This window comes from Dermacentor albipictus, chromosome 5 (genome assembly GCF_038994185.2).
Source record: "Dermacentor albipictus isolate Rhodes 1998 colony chromosome 5, USDA_Dalb.pri_finalv2, whole genome shotgun sequence".
Taxonomy (NCBI): domain Eukaryota; kingdom Metazoa; phylum Arthropoda; class Arachnida; order Ixodida; family Ixodidae; genus Dermacentor; species Dermacentor albipictus.
In genome coordinates, this window is record NC_091825.1 from 81,430,281 (window position 1) to 81,444,489 (window position 14,209).

At 43.8% G+C, this 14,209-nt stretch overlaps 2 non-coding genes across 2 annotated transcripts; one reads left to right on the plus strand and one right to left on the minus strand.

Moving 5' to 3' along the window:
• The first annotated feature begins 6,465 nt into the window (after positions 1-6,465).
• TRNAM-CAU (transfer RNA methionine (anticodon CAU)) lies at positions 6,466-6,537 on the plus strand. Its single transcript has one exon. It is a non-coding gene; the product is annotated as a tRNA-Met (tRNA).
• Positions 6,538-9,694: 3,157 nt separating this feature from the next.
• On the minus strand, positions 9,695-9,776 carry TRNAS-AGA (transfer RNA serine (anticodon AGA)). The gene has a single exon. It is a non-coding gene; the product is annotated as a tRNA-Ser (tRNA).
• Between the last annotated feature and the right edge of the window lie 4,433 nt (positions 9,777-14,209).

Genomic DNA, 14,209 nt, shown 5'->3' on the forward strand with positions numbered 1-14,209 from the left:
AAGTTTTGACACAATATTTTGTAACTCTAAACTGGTTTGCTGTTTCTCTCCGGTGCCTCTTTAGGAAGACGGATTAGAAATTACGGATAGGTATGAAAATAGTTCTCAAATATTTATACACACGTGGACAAAATGTTTGAATGCATATAATCTGCATTCGACGAGAAGCCCGACGGGACGATGATTCTGCTGAAGATATTTACGCGTATGGATCGTACAAATAGCTGCAGCATGCAGCCAATCTGTTTTCTCTCTGCTGAAGCGTTGAAAGTGTTTGGACAGCTTCGAAATCGGCAGTCCTCACAGCGTGACATTAATTCATGCATGCTTCGAAAACGGCGTGATATATCGATTTAACTGGCAATTTATAAGGACGATCCCAGGAAGAAACGCAACCTAACACGATAGCTCGTCCGCATTTGACACTTTTCTGTCCATCTAAAGCATGGATTACAACATAATTTCATGATGTTTACATGTTTTTGCAATTTCTGTACGATTATAACGAATTATTGCGATGCGGAAGAGCTCGAGTTACTACTGCAGCTATTTAAGACACCGAAACAATGTTGCTATTTACTTCTTACCAATCACGAAGCGTGCTAATCACATCGTCGACCTACGAGTTCATATGGTGTGGTCATCGATAACGAGACTTTAGCTGTCATCGGAACGTCATTGGCCATCACACATCGAGCCAGCCGAGGCGAAGGTCCAAATCTCGAGAAGGTCCTGCTCCCACATGACCACATAGTGCATTATGACGTCGCGAGACATATACCTCTCCCGGGAAACGAAACCGAAACTGGTTTGTAGGGAATTATTTGCAGTAAATTATTTAGGACGCTCTCAGGCTTCCCGGTGTTTTTTAACGGTTTGAATGTCCAGTAATATCATATTGCGCAAAAAAAAGAGGTGTCTCAATGTCATTTGCGCATTCCTTGAATAGGCTGCCCCGAAACCTATCAGGGTAATGCCCTATCGGATATGCAGTCATAAACAAATACGGAATGCGTCTGATGGCTGAATTGCTAACAAATAAAAAAAATCACAGTGAATCAGACATTGCTCACACCGCATTCTTTACTTGAGTCAATGTCAATGTCAATGAACTTATACAATGATTCAATATTTTTTTCAAATACTTTTTGCACGAAATGTTATTTTTTTGAGGATTATATTTTTTTTTCAGGAGGTCTCCCATCTTGATACTGCACAATTAGTTTCCAGCAGAACGAACTTACACGAAGAGAAAGCGTCAACGACACACACTGCGTGTGTCATCGTCTATTTGTGTTCGTGTCAATACGTTCTTCTGAAAATCAATTGTGCAATGTGCAGCAAATGAGCTATGGCAACACTATTTTTAATCTTGGCGTCGTTATCTTGTGCTAGGGGTGAAAACGACCTCTTCGAATCTGCCAGATAATGTTTTCTGGAAGTGGATTACAGAATATGTGGACAGCTATTAGGTGATAGTTTCTGAATACCAGGCATATCCTTTATTTCTACGGGACATGAGCAGGATAGAGGCGACAGTTTAAAAGAAAGTAGGGAAGAAACGCGACGAATTTAACTGTGGTGATGCCGAGATCACAGTCTCTAAAACATGGCCATTTAGCTCCTAATGGAGCAGCGGCAGGCGAACGCCATTAGGGATCTTTTCACGTCTTCCTGGCGTGAATATGAGCGATCTGCATGAGACACTCCAATGTCTGCTCCTCAGTCAAACTGCTGCTACATAACACCCGAGCCGTGCTCAGCAGAGTTCGAACGGCCACGTTTGCGATGAGCTCCGCTGGAAACAGCGCATCGGCCCTTGGCCGAGGATCACACCCACCGTCATCTACCGATTCCGGTAATTATAAAGTCGTTCTTCCTCGTCTACCGACTGGCAACACCGTCCTCAATTCAGTTTTCCTGCATGCTGACCTGGCAGGGCGGCCGTATCGAGCCCCGGACTTTCGCGATGCTCTCCTTTCAGTGCTAAATGCAACTGAAATACTCGGCGCTGGACAATACCAGATGAGCCATTTGGGGTTGGTAACATGTGTTAATAGCATCGCGAAACAGAAACTTGTCGACAAAGGCGAGTTGTTGGTGAAGGGCCTCAAGTGCCTTGTCATTGACCCGGAATGCAAGAATATCAAGATGAAGCTTCTTTGGCTTCCCCCACACCTCGAACAGAGACGGATTGTTGAAGCGCTAGAGCCATATGGCACAGTGCAGTCCATCACGAGAGAAATGTGGCGGTGTGACGGCATGGAGGGCTGGCAAATGACTAACCGAGACGTGGCGTTCACATTGAAAGATGGCGTTTCTTCCGGTAATCTGCCACATCTGTTGAGCATATATGGCCACCAGTGCCTTATCTTGGTACCTGGCCGACCACCACTTTGCCTCCGGTGCAACAGAGTTGGGCATATCCGGCGACAATGTCGAACACCACGCTGCAGTAACTGTCACCGCTACGGTCACCCTGCAGATGCATGCGTCGGAACCTACGCTGACAGCTTCGTGGAAGTAGACCGGCTGAGGCTGATACCATCACCGATCATCTCATGGACGTGAGCGAAGTTGTGGATGCAACTGGAGAAACACTCCCTGAGACTCGTCGACAAGAACAGATTAAACCGTCATCGGCTGACATTAGCCTCAGCCAGAAGCCTGCGAGCGAGGAGGAGACTAAGGCACCTGACGACGAACCAACTGTGTCTTGGGCGGATTCTCCACCAGTTCAAGATCGCCTGCTGTCAGTGGAATCTGGATCGATGTGCGAGGCCGCCAAGAAGCGTCCAGCGCCATCCGACAATCCATCGCCCTCGGCAAAGGAGGCTCGCGTTCCCAAGGTGTCAAAGTTGACAAAACCGCTCCGGGGAACACCTACACCTGCTGATGTCCCTTGTGTTACCGTGCACCAAAAAGCCCATAGTGCATCACCTCATCAAGAAGGGAGTGGTGCACCTCTGGAGCAGCGTTTAGACGCTGCACCTACATAGGTAATCATGGCGGGCGCTCTTCCCTTCCATTTTGGCACTTTAAATGTCCGTGGCTTACGAAGTAAGCGACGGCAAGTACAGCTTCTTCATTTGCTACGCAATAGAAAATTAGATATTGCTGCTATCCAAGAAACAAAGATTGAATCCGACGAAAACACAGAAGTAGCTCTATCTCCATTCATATGTGACTATTATGTTTGTGTCAGCCATGCAGTAGGCGTTTCCGCAGGCTGTATGTTATTTGTTAGCAAAAATTTACAGTGTGATTTCCTACATTTGTTTACAGATAGGGAAGGGCGCCTAATCTGCTGCGATATTGATATCAGTGGCACGAGCTTTAGAGTTGTGTGTGTTTATGCTCCGAACAAGTTACGTGAACGCGAGTGTTTCTTCTTATCTCTAGAAAATCATTTCTGTACTGATCGTGCATTGGTCCTCTTTGGAGACTTTAATTGTGTATGCAACGCGCAAGATCGCACGTCACTGAAGCTGAGACATGATCCAAGTAGTGATGGGTTGCAACGCCTGATATGTGACTATCAGCTTGTGGACATTGGGGAAAATGAAAAGGCGGGATGTCGATATACGCACTTCCAGAGTACCTCGCATGCAAGGCTTGACCGAATTTACGTTTCGCTTAGCGCGCTACCTCATATTCATGGTTACACTGTGCATCCTATATTCTTTAGTGACCATTGCCTAGTCTCAGCATCTTTTGGCAGCCGTCGGTACCAAAGTCGGCGTATGTGCTGGGAGCTGTGGAAGTTTAATAACCAGTTACTTTCGCGTGAGTGTTTCTTAAATCGTATTACTGAGCTTATAGCTCATGTGTCTTGCCGCAAAGACTTGCTACTATTTGCTTTGTGGGAATTTTTTAAACAGGAAGCTAAAATGATAGCTATCGAAGAATCATCAATATTAGCCTTTGAAAAAAAGAATAATTACAAAGCATTGTATAGACTTTTGAGTGAGTTGCATGAGCTTGAATGCATACATCCTGGTCAATATATTGATGATATTCATAAAGTCAAGGCACAGTTACAAACTTTGAACGCAGAAAAATACAGAGGTGCACTAGTGCGGGCGCGAGAGCAGCGTTTCCTGGAAGAACAGCCTTGCAGTAGGGCCCTTGGCGATGAGCGCCGACACGCGCTGTCTAAACAAATACTAGAAATAGAGTATGGTGGAATCATTGTAAACGAGCCTACTCTAATAACTAAAGCATTTTTTTATCATTACCAAAAACTATTCCGAGACCATATGACATTGGATACAGATGCTGCCAAAAAGATTGTATCATTGCTACCCCAGTTAAATCAGGATGAGTACGATTATACAAACGAAAACATTGATATCAATGAGGTAACTTCATGCATCGATTCGTTAGCGAAGGGCAAAACGCCTGGCCCGGATGGCCTTACTGCCGAATTTTATCAGTGTTTTCGTTCCCTCTTATCGCCATTATTACTTCAGGTGTACCGAGAGGCCTTCGAAGTAGGGTACCTAACCGCCACAATGTACGAAGGACACACCGTCCTTATAGCCAAAACCGATGATGAAAAGAAATTGCAAAAAGTTTACGGATATCGTCCTATCTCCTTATGCAATGTGGATTATAAAATTTTTGCTAAGGTATTAGTTAACCGTTTGCAAGTTGTAGTAAGATCTGTGGTCGGTGATCATCAAACATGTGGCATCAGGGTATGGTCCATTCAGACGAACATTCATGTTGCGAGATCGGTGCTAGAGTGTGTAGCTGAGGGGATTGGACAGGTGGCAATGGTACAGCTAGATCTGGCTAAGGCGTTCGATAGGGTGAATCACTCATTCCTGTTTACTTTACTAGAGCATATAAATATCGGATCTCTGCTCCTTATAGGTGTGGGGATATGTTATGCTAATGGCTCAACGCGGCTTATAGTGAATGCCTCTCTTTCCGATCCGATTAGGCTTTTATCTTCAGTACGACAAGGATACCCCTTGTCACCGCTTCTGTTCTGCTTGTATTTAGAGCCACTTTGTATGGGCATTCTTAAAGCACAAGATTTCCAAGGGTTTAAATTACTGACTAATGAGGTTCGGGTTCTTGCGTATGCAGACGACGTGGCCTTTTTCTGTACTGATAAAAAGAGTGTAAACACCGCTCTTGCAATTACAGAAGAATTTTGTGCTGCTTCTGGTGCAAGCGTTAACTTTGAAAAGAGTTCAGGTTTTTGGTTTGGATTATGGGCCACAATGCCATCACATTAAGAAGGAATTCCATGGAAAGAAGATCTGCGTTATTTAGGTGTGCCTCTCTCGCAGTATAGAAATTGCAACGCTCATTGGTCGGGAGAAGTTGGCAAAATTCAATGTAAAGTGAATTCATGGCGAGGGCGGAATTTGTCAGTGTTCTTTCGTGCTGAAGTGTGTAACGTTTTCTTAGCTTCCCGTCTTATGTATGTGCTCCAAGTACTGCACTGCTCAAGACTTCGCCTTCAGGCACTGCATCGCGTATTTGAAACATTCATTTGGAGTTCGAGATGTGAATGGATGCGGCGCGACAATCTGTTTCTCCCCCTTGAACGTGGTGGTCTAGGATTAGTACACCTCTTCGTCAGGCAAATTGTTTCTCGCCTGTTTTTCTTTCGAGACAGTGACCATCCGTTCTTGCGTGAAATGTTGCAACTGCGTTTAGTTCATTATGTTCCTAACATAGTAGTGTCATCAAATGTCAAAGATGTCCCACAGGCTCCTTGGGGCTTTCTCAAGGAGGTTGTTGATACATTTCTTTTCTTGAAAGTTAGATTCAGCCTGGAGTACGTGTTCACAGCGAGCCGAAAAGCAATTTCTGCGGCACTGGTTGACTCTATTTTCCCAGATCCTTTGTATCGTGCACCTTATTTAAATCGACCTCATCAGGATGTACTTAAACGCGTCCGGAAAATGTGTGTGCCTCCTGAAGTAAAAACATTTTTCTTTAAATTACATTCGGAAACACTCCCTGTTAAAACTTGGTTGAATTCGAGGGGTTGCTTTATGCCGTGGTCAACAAACTGTCGGCTCTGTCCACGTGCCGAAACCATAGATCACTGTTTCATAGACTGTAGGGACGCTGTATTTTTTTGGGACATTTTCCAATGGACACTTAAAAAGGACATTGACATGACTCCATACTCAATTAGGTTCCTACCGTTTAAGGTTACCGGTGGTCCTCCCTATGACATGTTCATTGTGCTTGGTTTATATAGCCTGTGGAGAAGTAGACTCTGTGATCGCCATGCCGAAAGCCCGCGAACTACAAAATCCTTTTTTCGCGAAAGTGCTGCGTATGTAAGAAGTGTGTACGCTGTGCAGGAACCTCCGCCAGACTGGATGCACTTGTTGGATGCATGTGTGTGTTTGCCTGAGTTTTATATGTGTGGTTGTGTCCACTTTGTAATACACCTTCAGTTTTCTTTTCCATGTAATAAAGAAAAAAAAACTCAGCAGAGTGGCGCAGTGGAAGCGTGCTGGGCCCATAACCCAGAGGTCCGTGGATCGAAACCACGCTCTGCTATTTTTTTTTATATTTGTATACTTTCTTTTTTTACACTTCCTCCAGGTTTTCCCACTGTAGTACTCTCCTGCGTTGTTCAATTCAATTCAATTCAATTCAGTCTTTATTTTTCTCTTGTACAGAGAAGGAGACAGGACTAAAAGCTCGTAAGCTTGACAGAGGTCCTGCCCCCGTTATCAACTTGGCAGTACAGTACAGACAGAGATTTTCAATTTTCCAAATAAACACTGAAACAAAATAACAAAACACTTTGTAAAAACAGCGCTATGAATCGCAGCACAAACATAGGTATTAGAAAAACAAATAAGTGCTCATAGGGAAACGAAAAAAAAAGAAGAATAATAACAGGTATAGGTTTAAACTGAGTGCAACATTACGTAATCTTGCTAAGAAAAAATCGCTTAATAACATCACTCGAATGCTGAAAGGGGTCAAACAATTCTTTGTTTAATTTATTTAATAATACTGGGACAGTATAAGAAAGAGACTGCTCTGTATAATATGCCCTAGGCGTCGGCACTAACCAAATTTCTTTGTGTCTAGTCTGCAGGATATGCGTGTTTTTCTCAAGTTTTGCCAGATAACTAATGTAATGTTCATCACTATGTGAAGAGCGTTTATAGATCATTAAAAGTCTATAATTGTATAAACTATAGATTGGCAGGATTTCATACTTTAAAAACAAGTCATATGTGGGGGAACAATAAGGAACACCAGCAATACATCTTACAGCTCTTTTTTGAAGAAGGTGAAGCTTGGATAAATTTGTGACACCCGTAGTGCCCCAAACGGTACAACAATATTGCAAAAGAGAAAGAACTAATGAGTTGTATAGCAATAGCCTAATTTTCAAAGGAAGAATACCGCGCAGCCGCAACATGACACCGACAGCTGAAGACACTTTTGATCTCATATAGTCAACATGATCATTCCAAGTCAAATGCTTTGAAAATATAACACCAAGGATTTTAACAGAATCTACAATTTCAACAGCATCAGAGTTTAAGAACACGTTCAATGGCCTAGAAATTATCTTTCCTTTTGGAAAGTACAATATTATTTTTGTCTTTTTAGAATTAATCTTCAAACAATTTGAGTTTGCCCACGTATTTAGTGCACTCAGTGTTTTGATTGCTTTCTCTTCAATGTCATTTTCTGATCTCCCGGTTATGAACACCGAAGTGTCATCAGCGTAGGATACAATCTTTCCATCGGTTACACATTGCACAATATCATTTATATAGATTAAAAATAAGAGCGGTCCCAATATGCTTCCTTGCGGGACTCCTGCATAAATATTTTGTATTGAAGACAACGAATTTTTAAAGTCAACATATTGTGTTCGGCTCGACAAATACGATTTCATAAGATCGTGAGCTTTTCCTCGAACACCATAGCTTGCCAGTTTATGTAGTAAAATTCTGTGGTTTATCAAGTCAAAAGCCTTAGTAAAATCTATATATATGCCTGCACCTATTTCCTTATTTTGAAACATATCTATAATGATTTCTTTTTGAGTCAGTAATGCTGTTTCAGTGGATCGATTCTTACGAAACCCGTGCTGAAAGTCAAGGAGCAGGTTATGTTTTTCAAAGAAAGACAGTACCCTACCATGCATTAATTTTTCTATACCCTTCGAGAACACTGGCAGTATAGAAATTGGACGATAGTTACGAATCAAATTTTTGTCGCCGCTTTTAAAAACAGGTATTACTCGAGCCATTTGCAGTGCCTTTGGAAATACAGCGGTAGATAATATGAGATTGTAAATGTGAGTAACAGCGGGGCATATTAAGTGAAGAACATGTTTAATGGGCGCTATTTGGAGACCAGTTGCATCTACTGACTTGCTATTTTTAATATTACTTATGCACGAGAAAACTTCCGTGCAGTTCGTAGGAGCAATGAAGAGGGATGATGGACAGCTGCTTCCCTTCATGAATTCAATGTAATTTTGGCTGCACTCTACCTGACTCTGAGATGCCTGTAAAATAAAGAAATTGTTGAAAGCGTCAGCTAAACAGGTCCCATAAATTCGTTTTCCTTCATGCTGAAAGTTTTCGGATGTATCACGGGTATTTTGTTGCAATAAACAATTCAGTTTTCGCCAGATTACATCCGATCGCTGTTCTTCAGGGCTCCAAAATACATTTGTGAAATAGGCGTCTCGAGCCATTCTTAGTTTTGATGTTAGATTATTTCTGTACTTTTTGAATTGCCGCAGCAACTCTTCGTCTTTTGATTGTACAAACTGTGTGTACAATCGGTTTTATGCTTGGTTAGAGAACTCGTTTGAGTTCTCTAACCACTTAATAGTACAATAAAGCATCATTCAATTTGTGCCCGAATATCAAATGCAGTCGCTCGTAATTTCTTCAGAGTGAAATTACACCGGGTGGCGTTGCGCATTTCCTGGACCGGTTCTCGTGAGCATTGTTATTCTGTGTACAGTGTGATGCAGCAGCGTTGAAACGCAAAATCTGCAGATACGCAGCACGTTTCAGCATCGACAAAGTTTGTGAACTAAATACTCACTGCCAAAATGAAAAAGACGAAAAGAAGATATTACGCTTAACGCGATAAGTTACTCGCAGACATAAAAACTAATATTTAGTTGGAAATAAAATGCGAAATAAGTACACTGTGTTTTGGGGGCGTAAAAGCTACATATTACCTGCCTTATATAGTTAATTACGTAAATCCTACGGAAGCAAATACTACGCTGTATACTATATGCGGTCCATAACAATCGACCAAGGAATCGGCCGTATTTAAGAAGTGTGGTAAACGTACGTATCAATTCTCTTTTGCAAAATGGCGCGCTACTTACTTTCATTATTCAAATCACGAAAACCACCCTCCTCGAAATGTATTCTGCGTCTCTACAATATTCCTGGCCCCAAGGTGCAAAGCCTTTCCATGTCTATGGCTATTCTTGCTAATTCTGTGAAGAAAAAAAAATATTTGTCATAAAAGCGTAAACTAACACGCCGCACCATACTCTCAATAACTAAGTATCGTTATGCGAACTGAAATGCAGCCTGCAGCAATGCTGCGGGATTTTCATTTTTGTTTAATCCGCTGCTTTCCGGATCACTCCCAGAACCGCCGCCATATAATTAATCAAATACGTAACAACAACAAAAATCGAACGCTGCGCAGACGACAGGATTCGAACCTGCGCGGGGAGACCCCAATGGATTTCTAGTCCATCGCCTTAACCACTCGGCCAGGACTGCTCGGCTGAACGCCATCTTCAGCTATTTTTAAGCGCCTCCTGTCTTTTGGGAATGAGGCGCACACGTGGCCTTCCACGGCGACCCCCTTTCTTCGCAATGAAGTCAGCGATACTATGGTAGCTTCCATGGCAACACTAACGCTGGAAAATGTTTATCCGTGAAATGGAACCATTTTGCAGATGTGGATTCGGATTCCTTTGGATAAAGCATGCGCCTTGTACCAGGCACGTACCCAGGTTTTTTTTTCGGGGGGGGGGGCCCACCACCTTCATCATCATCATCATCATCGTCATCGTCGTCGTCGTCGTCGTCGTCATCATCATCATCAGCCTGTTTTAAGTCCACTGCAGAACGAAGGCCTCTCCCTGCGATCTCCAATTACCCCTGTCCTGCGCCAATCGATTCCAACTAGCGCCCGCGAATTTCCTAATTTCATCGCTCCACCTAGTCTTTTGTCATCCTCGATTGCGTTTTCCTTGTCTTGGTACCCATTCTGCAACCCTAATGGTCCAACGGTTATCTAACCAGCGCATTACATGACCTGCCCAGCTCTATTTTTTCCTCTTGATGTCAATTAGAATATCGTCTATACCCGTTTGCTCTCTGATCCAAACAACTGTCTTCCTGTATCTTAATGTTATGCCTAGCAATCTTCGTTCCATCGCTCTTTGCGTGGTCCTTGCTCTCAAACATCTCTGTCAGTCTCCGACTCTCTGCCCGGGCCCATATGTCAGCATTGGCAAAATGCACTGATTGCACATCTTACTTTTCAATGATAATGGCAAGCTTCCAGTCAGGAGCTGGCAATGTCTGCCGTATGCGATTCAACTCATTTTTATTCTTCTGTGAATTTCCTTCTCATAATCAGGGTTCCCTGTGATTAATTGGCCTAGGTAAGCGTGCTCCTTCACAGTCTCACAGTCTCTAGAGGTCCACTGGTGATCCTGATCTCTTGTTCCTTTGCCCAGCTATTTATCAGTATCTTTATCTTCTGCATATTAATATTCAACCCCACTGTTACACTCTCTCTGTTAAGGTCTCCAATGATTTGTTGTAACTCGTCTGCATTGTTGTTCAATAGAACAATGTCATCGGCAAACCGAAGGTTGCTGAGATATTCGCCGTCGATCTTTACTCCTAAGCCTTCCCAGCTTAATAGCTTGAATTCTTCTAAGCAAGCAGTGAATAGCTTTGGAGAAATTGTGTCTCCCTGTCTGACCCCTTTCTCTATAGGTATCTCCCTGCTTTTCTTGTGTAGAATTAAGGTAGCTGTAGAACCTCTGTAGATATTGTTACGCGAAAGACGAGTCAGTAAGACGATAAACTATTTATAGGTTATATTTACAACAACGCTTGCAGCGCTGACCGGTTAGATTCACAGCGCGAGCCCAGTTCGTTCTTCCTCCTCTTTTCTGGAGTGATGGCACCCACGCGCCTCGTTCAAATACCACACGCATGTAGCAATATTACTCCGCCAGTTAATCACAGAAGCAAACAAAATCATCGTCATGCGGCCTTATCAAAATGGCGTCGTGCTTGATAGCTCCGGATCGTCCGCTGTTCTTGAAGAGTTTTTCCATCGGCGGAACCAATGAGGTATGCAACAGGCATGGACAAGATGTACAGAGTGAGTATATTTCACTCTTCAAAAGTCTGCGGGACAGTTCTTTTCACTGCTGAGCCGATTTACTCATGAAACTTCACTGCCAACTGAAGTGAAGCTTGACAATAAATAGTTGCAGCGAAGCAAGCATTTCAGTTCAATAAAGAATTAGGCTTTCGTCACTCCACTGTAATAGGCGAGGGAAAACGTGTAAAATTAAGCGCTAATGATTTTACTATTTTGTGGTTACCGCCTTATTTGGGTAACAGGAAAAGTTTGAAGTACGGATTATTGGAAGTCTCGTGGAGGAACAGTGGCTAGTTGTAATGAGGGCGTGGGCGAGGCTTCACTGTACACTTAAGTTGTCTCCGACTATAGTAGCAGTTCTTGTATTAGCTCTGGAAGAATTACAGCGAAATATATATTTGTGGAACAATCACAGTTCTTTTGGATTCCTCGTTTACTGCTCCAAGTGCGAAAACGACTCGTGTTGTTATTTGGGAAGTTGCGTACCGCTGTGTGGCCGCCAGTCCCATACAACCGCGTAGAGCGCAGGATACTGCGATTGTAGACGTACTGCGCCCACCGCGAAAGGTTAGAAAAACACCCACATAAGCACAATAGAGAAGTGGCTACGGGAGGCAGTTCGACCGATAACTGTAGAAGCGTCATTCAAAACACGTAATTGTTCTCCGCTTCCGACGGCGTTTTCTCTACTTCCTATTTAAATAAAAAGATGTTGATCCATAAATATTTTATGAAGCAAGGGTTATATTTGTTAGATTTGTTGTTAAATTCGCTTTTCCTTGCAGTTTGGTTGTTGCCTTGGCTCTCTCCCTTAGTAGACCGCTTGATTTCTTAATTCCGTGCGATTTTTGTTTCCAGTTGCCAATTTTGCATGAAAAGTGCTATACAATTAAGGAAAAACCAGACGAGGTAACGGGCAACAGTCATCTTGATTATCGGTTTGAGGGTTATTGCAGGTTTTCGTGATGGATGCTGTTTCACATTATTTTATTTCCCACCTTATCTAACCCATATCACGTGTATATGATTCCGGGCATCTGCCAGCGTCGCGACGAGCTGTCATTCAAGGAAATAATGAAGCAAAAGGAAACGTTAAACGCAATTCGCGTTTTCTCCGCCCGCAACTCGTTCCACGAGAGTACAGACCAGCTCAGTAACAGCCGCATCCCTTTCCTGGTCCCAGGATGAGCCTAAACAAAGAAGGTTGAACTAACAAAAGCAACAGCTATGCGCGTGACAGTTGAATGGATGGTTACAAATGAACGCATCTCGAGTTGATCTCGCGGGCGCCGAATCTATGAGAAAACTGGCCTTCACATCCCAAGAGATGCTGATAACTACCACCATCCAAAAGGAGTGAAAAAGGCAGCATAATGCTGACCGATGAATAGCTGCCAAGTCTCAACATTCATCTGGCATCTGGCAGCGCTTTAGGAATGTGTGAGAAGTGGTGGCGTGGATGGAGAGGGGGGGGGGGGGGGGTATGCCACCTGATTTCGGGGGGGGGGGGGCCCGGGCCCCCCCGGCCCCCCCCCCCCCTGGGTACGTGCCTGCCTTGTACTTCAGCTACACGGGAGCGTTCGTGAAGTATAAACGACAATCGCGGAATAGGAAACTCACGCCAAAGTTTTCAAATTGCGAGACCGAAGCAATTCCAACTCAATGTCTCTCAAAGTTATTTATTTCCGTATCATTTGCACAATTTCTGCCTTAACCTGCCTAACTTTTTCCCAAGTTCTCTCTCCCTTCTTACCTTTAACCGCCGGCTTCTTGGTCAATGCCCCGTAGTGGATAACCCCTGTGGAATGCGGTGCAAGCAACAATTGTTGGTGTGGTTTACCGACCTCCCAACTCGTTAATGGCTGCTTTCCTGAGCCGGCTTGAGTTTACTTTGCGAGAACTATCTCGAAGATTTGGTACTAATATTGTTATGGTTGGTGATATTAATATTGATTTAGCTTGTGATGCGCAAAACATTTATACGCTACTTCTCCAGTCATTTATCTTACCCAATATTCTCAAAGAGCCTACTCGCCTTACTGACACGTCTAGCATCTTATTAGATCACGCTCTATACAATATAGATACGGGGGTGTGTGCTGGAACTTACTCTGATGTAATAGCTCATGACTTACCTATTTTTCTTGCTATACAAACCAATCCACCCAGACTGAAGTCGCCCGTTGATTATGATCTTCTTCGCAGACACCTTGAGAGAGAGAGCGAGAACTAAACTTTTATTTTCCGAAACGGTAAACCGAGTCAGAACCCGGTTCACCCTAGATGGGAGGATTCCTTATTCCAAGAACCCTCTGGCTTGGGCTGCCTCTTTGGCCCGGGCGACGAGACTGCGCTGGTCGTCCAGGTCATCGGAGGAAAGCTTGGACTCCCATGTTTCGGTTATTGTGTGGATCTGCGGTGAGTTGGGGCGCTCTTTTTGTGCTTCTATGGGGCGGCTTTCTTTGGAGTCGTCTTGTGGAGCTTGTGAGGTAGAGTCTGTGGGTGTGCCACGCAGAGGGCAATCCTCGACCATGTGTTGCAGGGTGTCTGGAACGTCACAATGGGGGCATATGTACGAGTACTGCGTAGGATACAGTCTGTGCATGATTATTCCGTGCACATAGGTGTTGGTATGTAGGCGGCGCAGGATGATATCTTCCTCCTTGCTTAGATTCTTGTGTGGCAGAGCGTACGTTCTTCTGCTGAGTCGGTGGGGTTGCAGAAGCTCCGAGTACTTTAGGGCGATGTCATCAACGTTGGTGGCCGGCCTAGTGTGGGATGGCAGGAAAGCCCGGCTGGTATG